Source organism: Anabrus simplex, chromosome 1 (assembly GCF_040414725.1).
Source record: "Anabrus simplex isolate iqAnaSimp1 chromosome 1, ASM4041472v1, whole genome shotgun sequence".
In the NCBI taxonomy this organism is placed as follows: Eukaryota; Metazoa; Arthropoda; class Insecta; order Orthoptera; family Tettigoniidae; genus Anabrus; species Anabrus simplex.
The window spans coordinates 702,438,168-702,458,747 of NC_090265.1; the positions used below are offsets into that span (position 1 = coordinate 702,438,168).

A 20,580-nucleotide genomic window follows, 5' to 3' on the forward strand; every position below is an offset into this window, starting at 1 on the left:
CATCCGCTGGCCTTTCAAACTAGTTTGAAATCCTTGCCAGTCGGGTCTGCCGTATTTAAAACTGTGCAATGGACATCAAAGCAGACAGTGTCCAGAGGAAAAAAAATGCTGCTGCAGCTGTTGGAATGCACATTTTGCTATATATTAAATCATGCAAACAGAAAAATCGATTGAAGTGGATGAAATCATGGATAGGAGAACGAGACAGCTTTAGTCACATGAGTCTGATACAACACCTGAGAGAAAATGAACCGGGCAATTACAAGAATTATTTGCAAATGGACCACAGCGATTATGATATGCCGTTAGGTAAGCATGTACCCGGCGAGTTGGCCGTGCGGTCAGGGGCAGGCGGCTGTGAGCTTGCATCCGGGAGATAGTGGGCTCGAATCCCACTGTTGGCAACCCTGAAGATAGTCTTCCGTGGTTTCCCATTTTTCACACCAGGCAAATGCTGGGGCTGTACCCTACTTAAGGCCACGGCCACTTTCTTCCAACTCCTAGCCCTTCCCTATCCCATCATCGCCATAAGACCTATCTGTGCGGTGTGACGTAAAGCCACTAGTAAAAAAATGACTTGCTTTGCGTAGCTATTACTGGAGAACAGTCTAGTTGAAAGCGTATTTACTGTGGATATTGCAGCTTCTAAGCTGAAGAAGAAGGAAAGGAAGATACTGAAGAATGCTTGATTGGGACACAGCAACACCTCATGTTTTAATTGTCAGAGACACAGCCGCTCTTGTACATTTCAATAAATTTCTCGAGCAGTGCCCTTGTCCACTTCATGCTTTCCTTACAAGAGGCTTGATCTGTGAGGCGAGGTATTTCCATTGAGGTGCTGACAACAGGTCTCGCCTGTAGCAGATAACGCCTCGAACTGATCTCGCTCACTAACGAACAGTCCTAGCCTGTCGAAACAAATGGCCTCGTCTGTCACAATTCCTTTCTGTGTATGGCCAGCTATTTACTTGCACCTGGCTCTCCTCTAGGGGTTGCCTGGCCGAGGCGGTAAAGGCGTGCTCGGTTTACCTGGACAAACATGGGTTTGATTTCCAGTCAGGAAGTCAGAAAATTTAAGAAACAAGATTTCCACTTCTGAGGGTGCACATGGCCCTGACGTTCACTTAGCCTATGCCAAAAATTAGTACCAGGTTAATTCCTGGGAGCAAAGGCGGCCAGGCATAGAGCTAACCACTATCCCACCAAGTGCCGCGGTTACAGATAGTGAAAGGCTTTACGTTCCACCCCTTCAAGGACCTTCATGGCCTGTACGGAGATGACTGTTTCTTTTGGCTCTCCTCTCTATACCCTTTCCCGCCTGAGACCTCGTGGGCAAATCATCATCTATCCCAACCCTCAAAGTATAAGATCTGCTTTTCAAAGCCTTTTTCTTTCTTTATGCTAAAGTAAGTTAAAAGAAGGTATATAATGGTTTCCACCTTTCAATACTATTAAAATAAGAAATGTAAGTGTACATTCCTATTTAATTAAAATTGGTACCTACCGGTTTCGAACAGTATTCATGGTCATTGTACCGGGAGGTACATCTGAACGTTGCGGATTCAAAATTAGCGCCTAAATTAACTCCTCTATCAAACAAAACTGGAAACTACTACAAGAGAAACTTAGAACTCTAATCAGAAGATGTCACCACTGAAAAATTAAGTAATTGTTTAGTTGTAAAGTTTCCTAAACTGAGTGAATTTCTCCTTGTTTTGTTGGCCATTCAACAAGAAGTGTGGACATTCTTCCAGAGATGACACTACTCAAAAACTATGATCATGCACTCTGGTGCAAAGTGAAAGAACTTATAACTTAAAGAAGTTTTGTATTCCTAGGTTTTCCATAACTGATCTATGTTCTTTTATTTTTGGGTTGGCAACCCTCCTTTTCTCTTTCCGCCAGTTATGAATCTGGCCAATCAAAAATTTTCTGTAATTAATTTTCAACCTATCATAAGGCTTCTTGTTTGATTTTGAGTGTAATTTTAAGATTAACCAATTAAATTGAGAGGGTGTGGCTGGTTTAGTCTTGAATGATATCGAACCTTCCCTGAGGGTTTATAAACTGCGGCTTTTCACGTTTCTTGGCCAATTGATCGTCGTCTTTCTGAGAGCGTCTGTGTTTAAGCAGGAAGCGGGCGGCCTCTTTCGTCGGACAGCCAGAACATCTATAAGATAATGGCCACATAACTTCATTCTTTCTTGCTACCTCCGCAGTTTAATCCGAGGGAAAGGCCCGAAATCTTTAGTTATGTAACAAACTTTTCTAAAATGTATATCTTCTTCCGGCTAATGTAAAATCTTCATAAAGCTTTAACCTTAGATCGGGAATAGAGACTGAATTACGCTCTCGAGCTCCCCTTCATCTTGGTTTGAGGTGACGTTTTGTAACCTTTTTTCCTTCTGTAAGTTAAAGTAATTTCTACACGAGTCACCTCAGTAGTTTGGGAATAGCCCCTGTTTCATTGGCCTAGAGCCCTTTAGGTTTTTAAGTGTTCATTATCCTGGAGCGCAGTGTGCCTCTATTCACCTTGTACTTGGGCCAGTTATCTAACCTGTTCTTTTTCCATAAGGCCCAGTAGGTTGGGTATTAAATAGCCCTGTAGAAATAAGTTCCATTTGTAAATGGTCGTTTGAGAGACCAGAGATTGATGTAATGTTGCCTTGAATAGGCAGTAAGGAACCAAGAGCCTGTTTGCTCTTTTTCAAAGTTTTGTAAGATTAACGAGTGCCTCTGGAAGGCTAGAAATTGTGTTTTGGGAGCGAATGCTCTGTGAATTAGGGGATTTCTGCCCTTGAATAAATTTGTGCTCTTTCGTAAATTTGAGCTGGGAGCTCAGGAGTTATAAAGTGAGGGGCTCGAAGCCCAGAATCTGTAGAGTTCACTAATCTTGTATTTTCCTTGACTTGTTTCAAGATTGTCATTGTACCTGATGTTTCAATGTTATGACTAATTGTTCAGTTTGAAGTGCTAAAAATATAACCTTCAGTTTATGTTTTAAATTAATTTGATATTGTAGATAGACCCATTCACCCCGGCACCTTCTTTGACCTCTTTCTGCACCACGGGTAACCCCATAACAAGTGGTAGCAGAGCGTGGTTGAATGGGTCTTAATTAAGCCCTTTTTGATGGCTAAACATAGAATCCGCACCGAACTCTGAGAATGTTCTCGGTCGCTGGAATTTTTTTTTCTAAAATTGTAAATTTTCTATCATCATGTCTGGCCCTCGTGAAGTCCTCCATCCCGGGTACTTGCGCAAGGAGGAATTAATTTATGAGTTGCTTATTAGGAATGTTCAATCGGGGGGCACGGTTGCGGCAGATACCACCAAACTTAAAGAGTCATTAGAATTACCAATTTGTATCCCAACTTTGAGGGAGAAGGAAATTGATGAGGCTCTCTCCACTATCACCGACAATACCACTGAGCTAGCATCTGTAGTTAGTTTTTTGAAGTAAGTGATCCATCTCCTAATCAACTTAAGAGAGTACAGGCTAGACTGTTCCACTTTTATAACAGGGTTAGCGATCTATTGTCTCTAAAATTAAAAGAAGATCATGCTAAGGAGGCTAGTAATATTGTTGAACACCTTTCTAAAATGTCAAATAGAGTTAGTCAATTGTTAACTGGGGCAGCTGCTCCCAAAACCAACCAAGTCCCTGCGATAAACATTGTAAGTGGGGAGGATTCTTCCTAGGGTGTAAAAAGTAGAAAATCTGTGGCAACTCAACAAACTTCTGCCCCATTAGAAAACTAGTCTGATCGTCGTACACCAATTCCACCGTTCTTTTTTAACAATGATGTGTCTGAAGCCTCACAACCATCTAGGCCATCACCAATTACGTCGCCCTGTTTTAGTAGTCTGCCCCATCCACTGGCTATGTTGCTTAGGGGAATTTCAAAATTTTCAGTAAACTCCACTAATGATGTAATTTCTTTTCTCAGGTTTTTAGTTGAATTTCAGGATCACGCAGTAGTGTTTTCTCTCTCTCACTCCCAAATTCTTCAAATCATGTACCCGTATTCTGTAGGTGTCCTATCGGAGAAGATAGTTAAAGCTATAGCTGATAAATCATCCACAGAAGACTTCCATGCTCGCCTTCTGGCAAATTTCATTCTGGCTAGGGCAATGTCCTCTCTAATACAGAAGTACTACTTCAGAGTGCACCGACTGGATGAAAATCTTGCGGATTACATCCAAGATACCAAGTTTTATACCCGAGTATTCACCGTACATTTTTCCGAAGACCAGCTCTCCACCTTATAGATCCTATTTATGTTTTTTGAGTCTCGTCCCCAAACCTTGGCAGAATTAGAGGCTATGGGTGTATCAGCCAAAGGAGTGCAGTATGCCGACACCTTAAGAGTCAAAGAAATATTAATGTTTATTTATTCCACCTATTCAATACTAAAAAGTTATTTTAAATTATAGGGACATAAATCTCAATCAGAAACATAAAAATCAGGATGTTCTTAAACTGCTGATCTTAACTTTCAGGACCAAAATATGATAATTATAACATGTAATGTAAAAGCCAACCAGGCATACTATCCTGATTTTTTATCTTTCAGATTGAGATTTATGTCCCTATAATTTAAAATCACTATTTATGTATTGAATAGGTGGAATAAATAAACATTAATATTTCTTTGACTTTATTGTACAATTCAATACGGACCAAAATATGAGAATTATAACATGTAACCTTAAGTGTCGCTAAGGAGCCCCCTCCGTCTTCTAGTAATTTTCGGCCTCAACCTCGCCGAACTTTCACCACCCGCAAATGCTATGCTTGTGGGTTTACAGATCATCTGCGTAATAAGTGCCCAGTGATAAAATCGAGTGGGACAAAGAACGGAGCACGGTCTTCACAAGGATGTTTCAAATGCGGCTCCCTTACTCATCTAGCCAAGAATTGCCCTAATGTCAATAGCACCCCCTCCTGCTCAACTTCTGGTGCAACCTCCACGAACTCCAATAATAAAAGGTGACTAGTATCATCAGCTGAGTCGCCAGGGTCGTTTTCCCAAGGCTCAGCCCCCGTTAAACCCATCAAAAGCTCCGGTACGGGTAAAAGTTCTTCTAACCGATCATTTGAAGGTCCTAAAGAATGCCTCAGGATTGCGGCGGAGACCCCTGCAATGGTACCTTTTCTTAAAATTGAATTGAATAGTGAACCCGTTACCGCTCTATTTGACTCTGGGAGTGTTTGTTCTATTATTTCCGCCGAATGGTATTCCAAATTGAAGTCTGTCTGTAAGTTTCCTGAATATTGTTCGTCTTCAGTCCAATGTGTTTCCGCTAATTCCTCTCCACTAGAAATTTTAAATTTCATCCTTGCCAAAATTCGTATTTCTAAATTCACCTGGAACGTAAAACCGTTTGTGGCTAAACACTTGTCTTGCCCCGTAATACTGGGAGCGGATTTTATGTCTTCCACTGGTCTGGTGCTCGACATTCAGAGCAAGTCGTGCACCTTCAAATTTGCTAATAATTGTACAATTCCTTTGCTCAAATGTAACTCTGTGTCATGTTCATCTGTTTCGCCTACCCAGGATGAGATGTTAGACCTTAGATATCTTCCTGAGGGGCAGGCTGAAAGTATTAGTAAATTGTGTCAGTCATTTCCGGATGTATTCTCCGATACTCTTGGTGTTACTGACCTTACTGACCTTATCGAGTACAAGATTGAGGTTACGGATTCGATCCCAGTTAGATTTCCTCCTTACAGGCTATCTCCACCCAAAATGAAGGCTCTTAAAGAGATCATCGATCAGTTGTTAAAGGATGGTATTATTCGACCCTCTAAGTCAGAGTATTCATCGCCCATTTTTCTGGTGCCGAAACCCTAACGTGGCTTCAGGCCTGTGATCGACTATAGGGCTTTAAATCGGAAGGTGGTGTTACAATCTGTGCCTCTACCTAACCTTCACTCTTGTTTTTCACAGTTTTGGAAAGCTAAGTTCTTTACCCTCTTTGATCTCAATCAGGCGTACAATCAGATCCCTCTAGCAGAAGAATCGAAACATCTAACAGCTTTTGCCACGGATTGGAACTTGTATGAGTACAATCGTGTGCCTTTCGGGCTCCCCACGAGGGCAGCTGTGCTCACTAGACTGCTAGATAGGGTCTTCACGGACATCAAATTTGAACTTGTATCACTATCTTGATGATGTCGTCGTATTTTCTGAGACCTTTGAAGAACATCTAAATCATCTAAAAGAAGTACTCAATCGCCTTCGTGTTGACTGTCAAGTTATCTAAGGTAGCTGTTGCTAAACCTTCTATGTCATTCCTAGGCTATATTGTGTCGCCCGATGGTGTTTCTATCGATCATTCCAGAAGACAGGCCATCCGTGAATTCAAACCTCCTAATGACATCAAAGGTATTGCCCGGTTCAAACGCATGGTGAATTTCTTCAGGAAATTTATTCCTAACTTCGCTAACAGAGTGGCGCCCTTGAACTTACTTCGTAGGAAAGGAGTCAAATTTGAGTGGGGACCGTCTCAACAAGCCGCTTTTCTAGACCTGAAATTAGCTCTCTGGAACGCCCCCGTTCTTGCTATGCCTGATTTTTCGAAGAAATTCATTGTCCAAACCGACGCCTCATCATCGGCGGTGGCTGCTGTGCTCCTTCAGGAAACTGAACTCGGAAGGCGACCCATAGCTTATGCGCCTACGACATTATCGGCCCAAGAGGCCAAATATTCCATCTATGAACTCGAGGGTTTGGCTGTTTTATTTGCGCTAGAGAAGTTCTGCCTCTATCTGGAACATGTCAAGTTCGACCTGGAAACAGATAATCAAGCTTTAAGTTGGGTCTTAGCTAGGCCGCGTCGTACTGGTCGTATAGCCCGCTGGGCCATCAGGATTTCTGCATTCCAGTTTGATGTAAGACATATCAGAGGATCTGAAAATGTTGCGGATGGACTAAGCCGCATGTTTTCTCAGGATGTGGAGACCACTGAACAGGAAGATAATTTGTCTCTGCCCACGCCCATACCTTCGGGCGTTAATGCCATTCTAACTGATGCCCCCATGTTGTTTAGGGATATTGAAAAATATCAATGTGAAGATCCTGTGCGGGCCTATTATTGAAACCCTTTCTTCTGGGGAACATGTCGTCCCTTATGTGTTGAGGAACGGGGTTTTGTGTTGCTCGTCGAGGCAAGATCAAAAGATGAAAGTAGTGGTTCCAGCTGTTCTTGTGCCTATGATCTTCAAGTATTATCATGAGACCCAATTAGGGGGGCATTTAGGCATCTTCAAAACTCAGGAAAAGATCCGAGAGATGTTCATTTGGAAAGGTATGGACAGCGAAATTCGAGAATTGGTAAAAGCTTGTAAATCTTGTTTGCTTAGTAAACCCACCTTGTCCACTAAGTTAGGTCTACTGTCATCTCACAGCGTCGCGCCCCATGGAACACCTCTATATAAGACTACGTCGGACCCTTCCCCCAATCAAAGGGGAACGCCAATAAATTCATTCTAGTGTGTGTAGATGGTTTCACGAGATTTTCCTGGCTATTTCCGACTAAGCTGGCAACCGCTCAGTCTACCACTTCTTGTTTAAATACCATATTTGCTTCTTTTGGTCCCTGTCAATACATAGTTTCTGACAATGCTAAAGCCTTTACATCCAACCTCTTCCGTAAATTCTGTTTTGATCTGTCTATATCACATGTAACTACACCGACGTATTATCCTCAACCATCTCTGGCTGAGCGGGTCAATCGTAACCTTACATCAGCTCTCATCGCATTTCATCATGAAGATCATTCCAGGTGGGATACGTCCCTGCGTTGGTTGGCCTTTGCTTTAAATTCAGCGGTTCATGAGTCTCACAAGTTCACACCAGCTTCTCTGTTTAAATTTGTTCCTAACATGCCGCTCTCTAACCTTCGGTCACTTAATGAGGTATTACCAGAGAAAATAGATCCCGATAATATTACAGATCTATGGAAGAAGGCTAAGGCCAATTTTAAAGTGTCCCATGAAAAGGTTAGGGAAAGAAATGATCGTGGATGGAGGCTTACCAATTTAAAAGTTGGAGATCAAGTCATGGTTAGGAATATTGTTCCTGTGGGCAAGCTTGTCCCCAGATTCAATGGGTCATGCGTCATTTTAGATTTTTTGACACCAGTTACCTTATTAGTAAGCAATCCAGCCACAGAGAGGATCTTTGGAGTCCACCTCTCCCAGGTGAAACCTGTATAATTAGTTTTCCTATATTTGTTAGCCGCTAAATTTGGCAGGAGTTTGAAGGTTATATTTTTTTATTGGAGGCCTTCTGCCCCAAATTATTTTATTTAATTATGTATATGATCTTTATGTACGATCTTCCCCTCTTGTTTTCCTGCTGTCAATTCCTTAGTGGCCATTACCAAGCCCCCGTCTCCTGCATTCACGCACTATTGGCACACAAGCACTTTCCACGCCGCCCGCACCTCGGCCTCTCACATAAAGATTGTACTCTCAAGTCTCCAACAACACTTCTCTGTCGCCTAGATCTTACTGTTTCAGTGCCCTCTCAGCCGTTCGCCACTGTACTGCAACACCTGGTGAGAAAAACAGAAGTGGGGTAAGGGCCCACTCCAGTCCCGTGAAGACTCCTTGTGAACGGCGCACCAGAGTCCATCTCCCGACAAAGGCCGAAGTGCGGTGTCTCTACTGTCAACTCATCTGGGGACTGTACATATACTTCTAATCTGTGGCGACTATCACCACGACGACCCCCCTCATAGTAACGAGAGAGGTGTATCTGAGGGTACTTGAGGGGTCTGGGCGACCTCAACTGGGTATCGGCAGCGGCGGGAGGTCTTGCCGTCAAATCTATCAACATGTATTTAACTGCTACAACAACAACGACAATCTAAATCTGCATTTAATAATGTTTCCTACTTAGAAATTTTCTTCAACTGGAAAAGTTTTCTCAAAATTCTTCTGTGTCACCCCAAGGAAGGACATTTTGGGGGGGGGGGGGGGAGGTCTGTACTGGGAGGTACACCTCAACGCCGTGCATTCAAAATTAGCACCTAAATGAACTCCTCTATCAAACAAAACTGGAAACTACTACAACAGGAACTTAGAACTTTAATCAGAAGATGTCACCACTGAAAAATTAAGTAAATGTTTAGTTGTAAAGTTTCCTAAACTGAGTGAATTTCTCCTTGTTTTGTTGGCCATTCATCAAGAAGTATGGACATTCTTCCAGAGATGACACTACTCAAAAACTATGATCGTTCACTCTGGTGCAAAGTGAAAGAACTTATAACTTAAAGAAGTTTTGTATTCCTAGATTTTCCATAACTGATCTATGTTCTTTTATTTTTGGGTTGGCAACCCTCCTTTTTTCTTCCCGCCAGTTTTGAATCTGGCCAATCAAAAATTTCTGTAATTAATTTTCAACCTATCACAGGCTTCTTGTTCGATTTGGAGTGTAACTTTGAGATTAACCAATTAAATTGAGAGGGTGTGGCTGGTTTAGTCTTGAATGATATCGAACCTTCCCTGAGGGTTTATAAACTGCGGCTTTTCACGTTTCTTGGCCAATTGATCGTCGTCTTTCTGAGAGTGTGTGTGTTTAAACAGGAGGCGGGCGGCCTCTTTCGTTGACAGCCAGAACATCTATAAGGTAATGGCCACATAACTTCATTCATTCTTGCTACGTCTGCAGTTTAATCCGAGGGAAAGGCCCGAATCTTCAGCTATGTAACAAACTTTTCTAAAATGTATATCTACTTCCAGCTAATGTAAAAACTTCATAAAGCTTTAACCTTAAATCGGGGATAGAGAGTGAATTACGCTCTCGAGCTCCCCTTCATCTTGGTTTGAGGTGACTATGTTTTGTAACCTTTTTTCCTTCTGTAAGGTGTTAAAGTAATTTCTATATGAGTCACCTCAGTAGTAGGCCTGTTTCACCGGCCTGGAGCCCTTTATGTTTTTAAGTGTTCATTGTCTTGGAGCGCAGTGTGCCTCCATTCACCTTGTGTTTGAGCCAGTTATCTAACCTGTTCTTTTTCCATGAAGGCCCAGTAGGTTGGGTATTAAATACCCCTGTAGAAATAAGTTCCATTTGTAAATGGTGGTTTGAGATACCAGAGATTGATGTAATGTTGCCTTGAATAGGCAGTAAGGAACCGAGAGCCTGTTTGCTCTTTTTCAAAGTTTTGTAAGATTAACGAATGCCTCTGGAAGGCTAGAAATTGTGTTTTGGGAGCGAATGCTCTGTGAGTTAGGTGATTTCTGCCCTTGAATAAATTTGTGTTCTTTGGTAAATTTGAGCTGGGAGCTCAGGAGTTATAAAGCGAGGGGCTTGAAGACCAGAATCTGTAAAGTTCACTAATCTTGTATTTTCTTGACTTGTTTCAAGACTGTCATTGTACCTGATGTTTCAATGTTATGAAAAATTGTTAAGTTGAAGTGCTAAAAATATAACCTTCAGTTTAAGTTTTCAATTAATTTGATATTGTAAATAGACCCATTCACCCCAGCACCTTCTTTGACCTCTTTCTGCTCCACGGGTAACCCTGTAACAATCATCAGCCAATTACAAATAAGTGTAAAACAATGCATAGAAAAATAAAATGTGAAATTTAAATCATTCTGTTTGGTTTCTGCTAGTGAAGCACTAAAATCTTTAAGGAGCAATGTGTGTTGAAATATAGCCAAAAATCACAAATAAGATGCACAGGTAAAAATGAAGTTTAGATGATGCTGTCAGATGCAGTTTATGGAGCACTATAACACATAAGGGAGCTCTGTGCATTGAAATTTCAAAGTTATGTAGAAGTCTTAAGTCAAATACGTATTTTTAGTTGTAGTTTATGAGGCACTGTATAATTTTAAGTATCAGTAATGCATGTCTATGAAGAAGTAGTAGATCAAATATCTTATTAAGGCATATATGTTAGAGAGCACTGTGTGTGAAGAAGAATCAAATATGCATTTAAATGTAGTACAGAGTAAGTATTTGAAGAGTTCAGTTGCAGTTTATGAGGCACTGCATAATTTTGGAGATTAGCACTGCATATCAAAAGATACAAATATAATGAAGTTGTAGATCAAATACGTCAAATACGTATTTAAAAGTACAGAGTAAGTTCTTGAAGAGTTCAGTTGAAGTGAGGCACTGTATAATTTTAGAAATTAATACTGCGTGTTGACAGATCCAAAAATTATGTAAAAGTTGTAGATCAAATATGTACTTGAAGTACGGAGCAAGTTCTTGAAGAGTATATTGGCACTGTAAATATTCTCATTCTTCAAGGTGTCAGAACTCTTCTTCATTTTTCAGTACTGAGACTAATGCAAATCTATGATTAATCTTGTGGTCAAAGGTAGAAAACCTTTAAACTTCCCGAACAGTCATCACTATTTACTGTCAGGCAAATTAGCTACTAAAAGAGAATTTTTGTACATGCACTAGAAATTTGGAAATACACTAAAGCTGTAAAGAAATATTTTTGTGAGACAACCTCACCAAGATTACTTGATTCAAGAACTGAAAAAAATCCAAAGAAAAGCAGCTCGATTTGTTCTGGGTGATTTCCGACAAAAGAGTAGCGTTACAAAACTGTTGCAAAGTTCGGGCTGGGAAGACTTGGGAGAAAGACGACGAGCTGCTTGACTAAATGGTATGTAATACCAATATAGTTGGTCCGTTATTGGACATTATAAGTGGTACGTTCCGAGCTGTTAGCGGAGAGAGAGCGTGGAATGACATTAGTAGACGAATAAGTTTGAGTGGTGTCTTTAAAAGTAGGAAAGATTACAATATGAAGATAAAGTTGGAATTCAAGAGGTCAATGGGGCAAATATTTGTTTTAACTTACTAAGGGAGATTTTCAATAAATTTCCAATTTCTTTGCAATCATTTAAGAAAAGGCTAGGAAAACAACCGATAGGGAAGCTGCCATCTGGGCGACTGCTCTAAATGCAGATCAGTATTGATTGATTGAACAAAGATTAATACGGAAATAATCAATGCAAGGCAAAGCAAAGGAGGGGGGACACAAACTATTTTTGTTATCCGTTTAGGTACAGAAGGAGTTGAATAAAATTTCAGGCTTAAAAGAAATTGTCATGCAACCATCCCTGGATGATTCCACGCATGTGGAATAATCCAACAATATGTAAGAAGATATCCATAGTATCTCCAAAAAATGGCAGCACTAGGATAATAGATGGGATAGCCTTCCGAGACATGCATTGGGTTGGATAATTAACCCTACAGTAAGAATCGAGACCCGTAAAGAACAACCTGTGGCGGTCCATAATGACTGGTATAGCATTTACAATTCTACAATTCCCTACTATAAAGAAAAGTACCAGCTGTTAGATATCTCGGTAAATGGCCTCACGTATAGAGCAGAGGTGCTCACGCTGGGCATTCCTCCCGCGGGCACCCAGCGCTGCAAGTGGGTGGGCTGGCATGCGCTAAGCACCGCACGTGCTATTCAACACAGTGCCATTGTGGCTACCGTCACAGACCGTGAAGGATAAGCGAAATTCTCCTAGTCGCTCTCAATCACTGCTGCGATACCCGAGTTTGATATGCAGGCAGGAAATAATGAAAGAGGGCAAAAATCCACGTCACTTTCAATTTACGTTATATGTTATTTATGTCCACGCAGTTTATGTATTTTGACCGGATAAAATACAGAGTTAGCCTACAACTTCAAATATTTTTATAATGTACATAATGATTTACAATTTTCACTATTACATTTTAAGAGGTACTTTAGAAACCGTTTTAATATAATACAGAGTTAAGGTGAATATGCTGTTGCTTGTGGTTGTTTGGGTTTAAATTATCTGATAAACTCACCAACAATCCAATCATGCTTACCGGGAATAACATCAATGAGGTTATTTATTTGAAGGCATACTGTACATCTACCTATAGATATATTTACGTTGTTGTACTTTAATCTTGGATAGTGAATATGTCCTCACTCGTGATGAAACTCTCTTGTGCCATTTAGAGGCTACCTATTATCACTGGACACCTGTTAAATTTTAAATACTATTTTCAGAAATTCAGTGAACAGGGAAAGTCACACAACACTGCAACACTGTGCAAAATAATTGTTACATTATGTATTTATATTAATTTTTGCTTAATGAATAACAGGAATTTTATGTTTTTTTAAATGAAAATACTGTCATTCCCATGCAAGAAAATGTAAATTGTAGCTTGTATGCTTAAACCCTGCACCTTTGTACTGTAGACGGTAACACAAACATAAATAACATGTCAGTTTTCTTTGAATGATGATGATGCTTGTTGTTTTAAGGGGCCTAACACAGAAGGTCATCGGCCCCTAATGGAACGAGATGGACGACATGATATATAATTTTAAAATATATCCACTGACTACAGTTAAAAAATGGTGATGAAGAAATATGAGTAGGAGATTAAAACAATCAGTGGATCTAATTTGCAATGCCTTATTTTCTAATAAAATGAGAGAAAATACAGAAAACAAAGCAATAAGGCATTGCCGGAAGTGCAGATATATATAGGCCTATATTTTATGTTAGACGTCAAAAGAACACATTAAAATACGCAACACAAACTAAAATGAGGTCAATGGGATAAAATTCAATTAATACAAATACACTAGGACAAAGGACATCATTACACACAATAAAAAAGACCACTATCCCTCATAAAGCGGATGACGAGGTCTGCTGACTGCACATCATCTCGCAGGAAGAGGGAGATGGTACGCGGGAGTTTTAAACTACGTTATTAAATTAAGTGACTGTTTATATCAAGCGCAGTATAAATCAAACCGAAATACAGTGGAACCTTGGATTGCGAGCATAATTCGTTCCGGCAACATGCTTGTAATCCAAAGCACTCTTATATCAAAGAAAGTTTTCCCATAAGAAAGAATTGAAACGCAAGATGATTCGTCCACAACACAAAATATTTATTCGCATACCATTTCTGAAACAAAATATAACGTAAAACAAATTAAACTGAACTTTTCCTTACAATAGAATCATTGTTGGTGTGAGGGAGACGAGAGATGACATGAGAAGAGTTACTGTGTAGCACGAATTTCACTAACGGAATCACTGCTATCCTTTGGCTCAGTGGAATTGTTTTCTTTTCGTGCAACTTTAACGAGGAACCTGTCCAATGACTGTTGCTTTTGCCTCTTTTTGAAGATTCACGAAAATGTGACATTGCATTGTCATTGAACTGATTCATCGCTCGCACTGCTACAGCCTTATTCGGGTGGTGATTTTCTACAAAATTTTGTACCGTTTCCCACATTTTTCACTTCTCCCAAATCTCAGTTGAAGCGAGAGATTCCATTGACTTTTCCTCCTCCTCTTCCCCAGACGAGATCTCCATAACCTCCTCTTGTTGTTTGCGATGCAGGTCCATCAGTTCATTGGTGGTCAGTTCCTGGCTATGTTCTTCCACCAGCTTTTGAATGTCCACGTCATTCATCTCCAGACACATGGTCTTCCCCAAGGACACAATTTCATCGACAATCGGCGGCTTTGTCAACAAATCCCCTCAAAGTCACGTCCAAGAACAAAGTCAGGCCACAGCTTTCCCCAAGTGGAAGCGAGAGTTCTCTTGGTGACTCCATCTCAGGTTTTATCGATGATCTTCAGGTAGTCCACGATGGGGAAATGTTTTCTCCAAAACTCTCGGAGGGTAAGGTTTGTTTTTCGGTCACTTCGAAGCATCGCTGAAATAGTGCTTTGGTGTATAGCTTCTTGAAGTTCAAAATGACTTGCTGATCCATAGGCTGGAGAAGTAGAGTAGTGTTGGGAGGAAGCAACTTAACCTTAACGAACTTGAATTCCTCCAGTAAGACGTCCTCAAGGATGAGCAGGAGCATTGTCCATAACCAGCAAGACTTTGAGCAGCAGATTATTTTCTGAAAATGATTTCTTCACTACAGGACCAAAGATCTCGTTCATCCATTCAACAAGCGAACAGGGGAGGGGAAAACATAGGCACACGTGATGCCCGTATTGTGGAACCTCACTCGCTTATCAAGTTACAATTTATTTTAAATGTTTGCTCGTATTGCAAAACACTCGTAGACCAAGTTACTCGCATACCGAGGTTTCACTGTATCTTGAAAAAGTCAGGTTTATTTTGTTGTTGCAATTACAGAGTTTTATTTTAAATAATGTATCCCAATCAGCACTTTGGTGAGTAGTGGAGGAGAGCTTCCTTCGTAATCACTATCGAATGTCAAGGCTCCCTCACTTTCCTGCAAAGAGTGTTCGCTCTCTCGCTTCACTTTGACGTATGCTTGTAACGTAAGCTGCCTGCATTTACCTCACGCCAGCCCGGCAACACTGGGCTAGCCTCAACGGACACCGGCTGAGCACCTCTGGTCTAAAGGAACCATCAGTTCTGCTGGCAGTTTGGCCTACACAAAAGCGCAATCAGCACCCTGATGGGTTCCATAACCATTCTCAGGAACCACTTGTATGTATTGGGAGAAGTGTTCATGAATAATTCAGAAACCACATAACCATTTTGATATTTATTTTAATAAGGAAAATGTTTATAATAAGGCTGTAGGTTTAATTAATTTTAAAACTATATTTTATTTTATGGGCCAGTGTTTTTCATATAGGTACTCCATCCATCATGGCAGCCTCAGTATTTGGGGGTCTTTTAAATAAAAATAACAAAGTACACAATACTGGTATTTATAAAACTACATAGACTACAGATCTAACAGCTAAGGAAAGCAAAATTTTCTCTCTTTTGATTCAATAATACTACAATAATTTTAAAGCGCTACTTTAGCTCCTTCTCACCCCAAAATAAATCTACAGAAGCCTTTGTTATACGAGGTCACACTTTACCAGCAGGGGCATATTTTTAGGAAGAAAAAAAATCATGCAAAAAATATATGAAATGATACCTAAAGTAGTTCAAAGGTGGGATCCTTCTTTTATGCTTGCCAGGGACCCACCAACCTGGCCCTACAACAACTACTCCTACTACAACATAAGTTTCATTCCGTCCCTGATGGAGACAGTGTGCCCCCTAGATGGTAACCCTGTCTCTCAAGCTAGAGAGATTTGTTTTGGAGATGTGACTGGCAGGTGAGGTGGGTGCAGCAATGGCTTATAATACAAAGGTGGATCAAATATAAACGGGAATTGGAATGTACCACTGTTGTTAGTAATAATTCTGATGTGAGGCTTTGCCACGATGTTGATGGGGGTGTCTGGAGAAGGGGTTTGCACGCGTGATTGACGGTGGAGAGCCGGGCTGCTTCAGTATGCTTGAGTGAGCAAGAGGTGCACAGGTCTGTTGCACATCGCATCATTATCAAATTCCTCGCAAAAGAGGGCACTAAACCCTCTGAAATTTTGAGACGGCTCCGCGCACAGTTTAGGGAAGAAATACTTTTGCAGACTCGAGTGCATGAGTGGGCTAAAAAATTTATGGCACGAAGAGAAGCTGTGGAAAATGAACCTCATGAAAGGAGACCCTGGACAAGCATCACTGTATAAGACAACATTGTTGCCATTCATGACATTATTGGTGGAGATCAGCGAATAAAAAATTTTGCAAATTGTTTTAGCCGTAGGAATAAGTTACGGAAGTGTTCAAACCATCGTCCGAGGTGAACTCCATTTCAGAAAATTGTCTGCCAGGTGAGTTTCTTGTCTCCTCAACCAGGAACAAAAAAACTTTACGCCAGGAAGTTTGTCAGAGACTCCTGCGTCGCTACGAGGAGGAATGATACTATTTCTTAAGTCGTATTATGACTAGTGATGACACTTGGGTGCATCATTACACCGCAGAGTCAAAGCAAAGGGGAAGCATGGAGTGGTGGCGAAGAGCCGAAGTTAGTCCGGTCAAAGCTAAAACACGTTCATCTGCCGGAAAGGTGCTTGCAACCATTTTCTGGACCTCCGCGGGCGTTTTGCTGGTGGATTTTCTTCACTAATGCAGCCTATTGCCTATTACTGTCGCCTTTTGGATGAAACAAAACCTGCATATAGCAACAAGCGACACCGGCAACGGATCTGAAATGTCATTATTCTCCACGACAATGCAAGGCCACATACTGACGCTTTAACGTAGGAAAAACTGGAGGAAATACACTGGACATCTCTGAAATACCCTCCGTACAGTCCAGATTTATTGCCCTGCAACTACCATTTCTTTGGACCACTCAAACAAGACCCAGGAGGACAGCAGTTTGATGATGATGCATGTGTAGAAGAGTTCATGCACAATTGGCTCCACACGTCCCTCTTCTTTCTATCAGGACGGCATAAAAAACTTAGCAATCCGATGGAGAATATGTGTATCGAAGGCAGGACACTAAGTAGAAAAGTGATCTCTATAAGAGTATTTTTTTGGTTGATGCAATACATTTTAAAAAATAATTCCCATTTATATTTGATCTGCCCTCATAGTGCAGTGGAATGGAAACCCTTTGAAAACCATTCTCACGACAGCTGACAGTGGGGACCAGCACCGCCTCCTCCCAAATTTAGAGAAGCAAGGCTAGCCAATACTAACTGCTGTTAAGCTGAAATCTACTCTACTTGGTGAATGTGCTTACCCTCCACCCCCATCCCTCCTCCACACAGCCCCAGAAGAATTCTTACATGTACAGAAAAATTAAAATGGACACTATGGCAATCTCCAAAATGCAACCATTTTTTATATTCCTATTGTCTGGAGGGTAGTTTCTACTGTCTGCAATAGATCTTGCATCATGTGTGGCCCACTGCTGCCATGTCATGAAAACAATGAAACTGCAGAGTTTGAAAGCAATGTGTCATACTGGATGTAATTGCAGTGAAGCCACAATTCTCAGCAGTACCAGGCAAACCCAGTATCATGTGTATCAGTGGATTTTTACTCTTATCGAGTGTAGTAGTAGTAGCTGTTCTACTAATCATGTTATGAATGATATCAAGATGATAACTTTCATGCAGGTTTCTGTTCTGATTGCACCACCGAGCACCTGGACGCGCTGTACTTTTAACAGGTGCGACTTAGCTGCAATACCCCAAATAGCACTGTACATTGCTCAGAATTTAAAAAGGATGATATTTCTGCACTTTTTAATTTTCCGTAATTTCTGTCTGTCTGTATGTATGTACACGCATCATGAGAAAACGGCTGAAAAGAATTTAATGAAAATCGGTATGCAAAGTTGGGGAATAACCCACTACAATCTAGGCCATATATATATATATGTATTCACGCTGAGTGAAATGGTTGTTTAGGGGAAGGCCTAAAATTTAATTCTCAAATATTTCTGTTATTAGTGGTTGTATTTTAACGAAAATCGGTATGCAAAGTCGGGGAATAAGTTGCTACAATCTAGGCTATAAATAACTGTATTCACGCTGAGAAAAATGGTAGTTTAGGAGAAGGCCTAAAAATTTAATTCTCAAATATTTATGTTATTAGTGGTCCCATCTTAATGAAAATTGGTATGCAAAGTCAGGAAATAAGTCACTATAATCTAGGCCATGAATAATTTTATTCACGCTGAGGGAAATGGTAGTTTAGGGGAAGGCCTAAAATTGAATTCTCAAAAATTTATTAGAGGTGTAATCGTAAATACTACATACCCAAGGTTACATAGTATTAAATTTCCTATCATTCATGTCTTATACATTGTTACCGTACCAGCTGTGATCACAAAGATATTAATGAATTCGGATTTTTGTAACTAAGTCCATATCAGCACCAAGTCACGAGAAAACGGGTAAACAGAATTTAATGAAAATCGGTATGTAAAGTCGGAGAATAAGGAACTACAGTCTACGCTATAAATGTTTTTACAAATCACACAGTTGAAAGAAAAATAAATGTGAAGGCCTACAATATAGAAAGCTCATAACATTGAATCAACAATATTACAATGACCATTGTTTGTTGTGATGTGCTTTGTGTCTTCTGTTGTCACTCATCTCCGCTATATAGGATTACTGCTGCATACCAAGTATTCTTTTAATTTGCTTTACGTTGCACAGACACATATGTCTTATGGCGACGATGGGATAGGAAAGGGCTAGGAGTGTGAAGGAAGAGGCTTTGGCCTTAATTAAGGTACAGTCCCAGCATTTGACTGGTGTGAAAATGGCAAAAAACGGAATACCATCTTCAGTGCTGCCGACAGTGGGGTTTGAATCCACTATCTCCCTGATGCAAGCTCACAGCTGCGCACCGCACCCCTAACCACATGGCCAACTCACCCAGTCGTACAGAGTGTAACAGCCTGCCTGAATATTGATGGGAAGTAGCTGGGGAGTTAAGATAACTTTCTTCTTTAGCATGCCATTCCTCTGGTTCATAAATTTTATGATACTACTGGTACGTAACACACTGGTTCATCATAGCATTCGAGCTATTCAATCCCTACTCTGAGGCACTGGTTGGAATGAGCAGTGTGCATATTTAATGGAAAAATGGCAGAGGAGTGTTCACGGCAGTCTGCGGCCTGGTTATTCCAGCTCTGGAACTTTGGACTATTAGATTGGCACCGTAGTACTGTCTGTCAAAAGTGATAAAATGTGCGGTTTTTCATTTGATCGAGTATTTTATATGATAGCATTGCTTTTAATCCGCTACATTCCTACCGACGTTTTTGTAATGAGCTATGTTGACTTCAGTTAGGAAAACATACAAAGTCAGTCTTTCTGAAAATCCCGTAGTGAAGCACAGGTACATCAGCTAGTACTCCAATATGGGTCATCTAACAGTCAATTTATACAGCAGGAGCAGGTTTTCTATGGTGAACCCATTGTTAGCTCTTAACCATTGAATTTATATAGCCGCACATTTGCCTATGCACTCATGCAATTAATATGATCACCAAACATGAGTCAGCTGTCTAGAGTGACACCTAGATATTTAGTTTTCTTAGTCCAGCTATGACTTAAGTATCTGCAATGCTACCGGTACTGTATTAAACACCCAAAACTTCTCTCACGTTCCTGCCAATAGGTAGTACTGTCACAGGGGATACTAGAAGCCTATAGCCCGCTTAACAGCTCTAACCTAGAGACTAACACCCTCCAGTCCAAGGGTCTTGGGAGTAACGTAGCCAGCTAACCAATGCAGATGGTTTCGTCGCTAGCCCGGATCTAAGCTCCTAAGTTGGCAGCTTTTTTTTAGCGCGCTGTGACGTGGTGTGATCCGCAACATCCTGGATTCCCAACCTTTCTAAGTTTCCCACTATATGAACGAGACGGTCACAATTTCATCACAGAAACCTGCTCCAGTTCCTGTTACAATGGCTGAATGTTTTGCAGGGGCAAAGCAACGTGATTGTCAGCAGTGTTTCTAATACGGAATATTTTCTAAAGAGTAGAGGAAACGACCGGGATGTTTCTTTTCGTCGCTCAAGCACATTTGCACAAAATGCTTTCATCCATTCTATATGCCCAATTACTTCGATTTAAAATAAGATTATAGGAATCCCTATAAAACGAGCTGCATGTAGTGAATGGGAACGTTTTCCATTCCTTTCCTGTACCGGTAGTCGCAAACGAATTTAACTTGCCAAAATCCGAGATGTACCGTACCACACCTACGG

General features: G+C 40.7%; 1 protein-coding gene across 7 annotated transcripts in view; it reads right to left on the reverse strand.

The window, feature by feature from the left end:
• LOC136857361 (uncharacterized) overlaps window positions 1–20,580 on the reverse strand; it is a 169,166-nt gene that overhangs the window by 134,261 nt on the left and 14,325 nt on the right. The gene's annotated exons all lie outside the window — the stretch shown is intronic.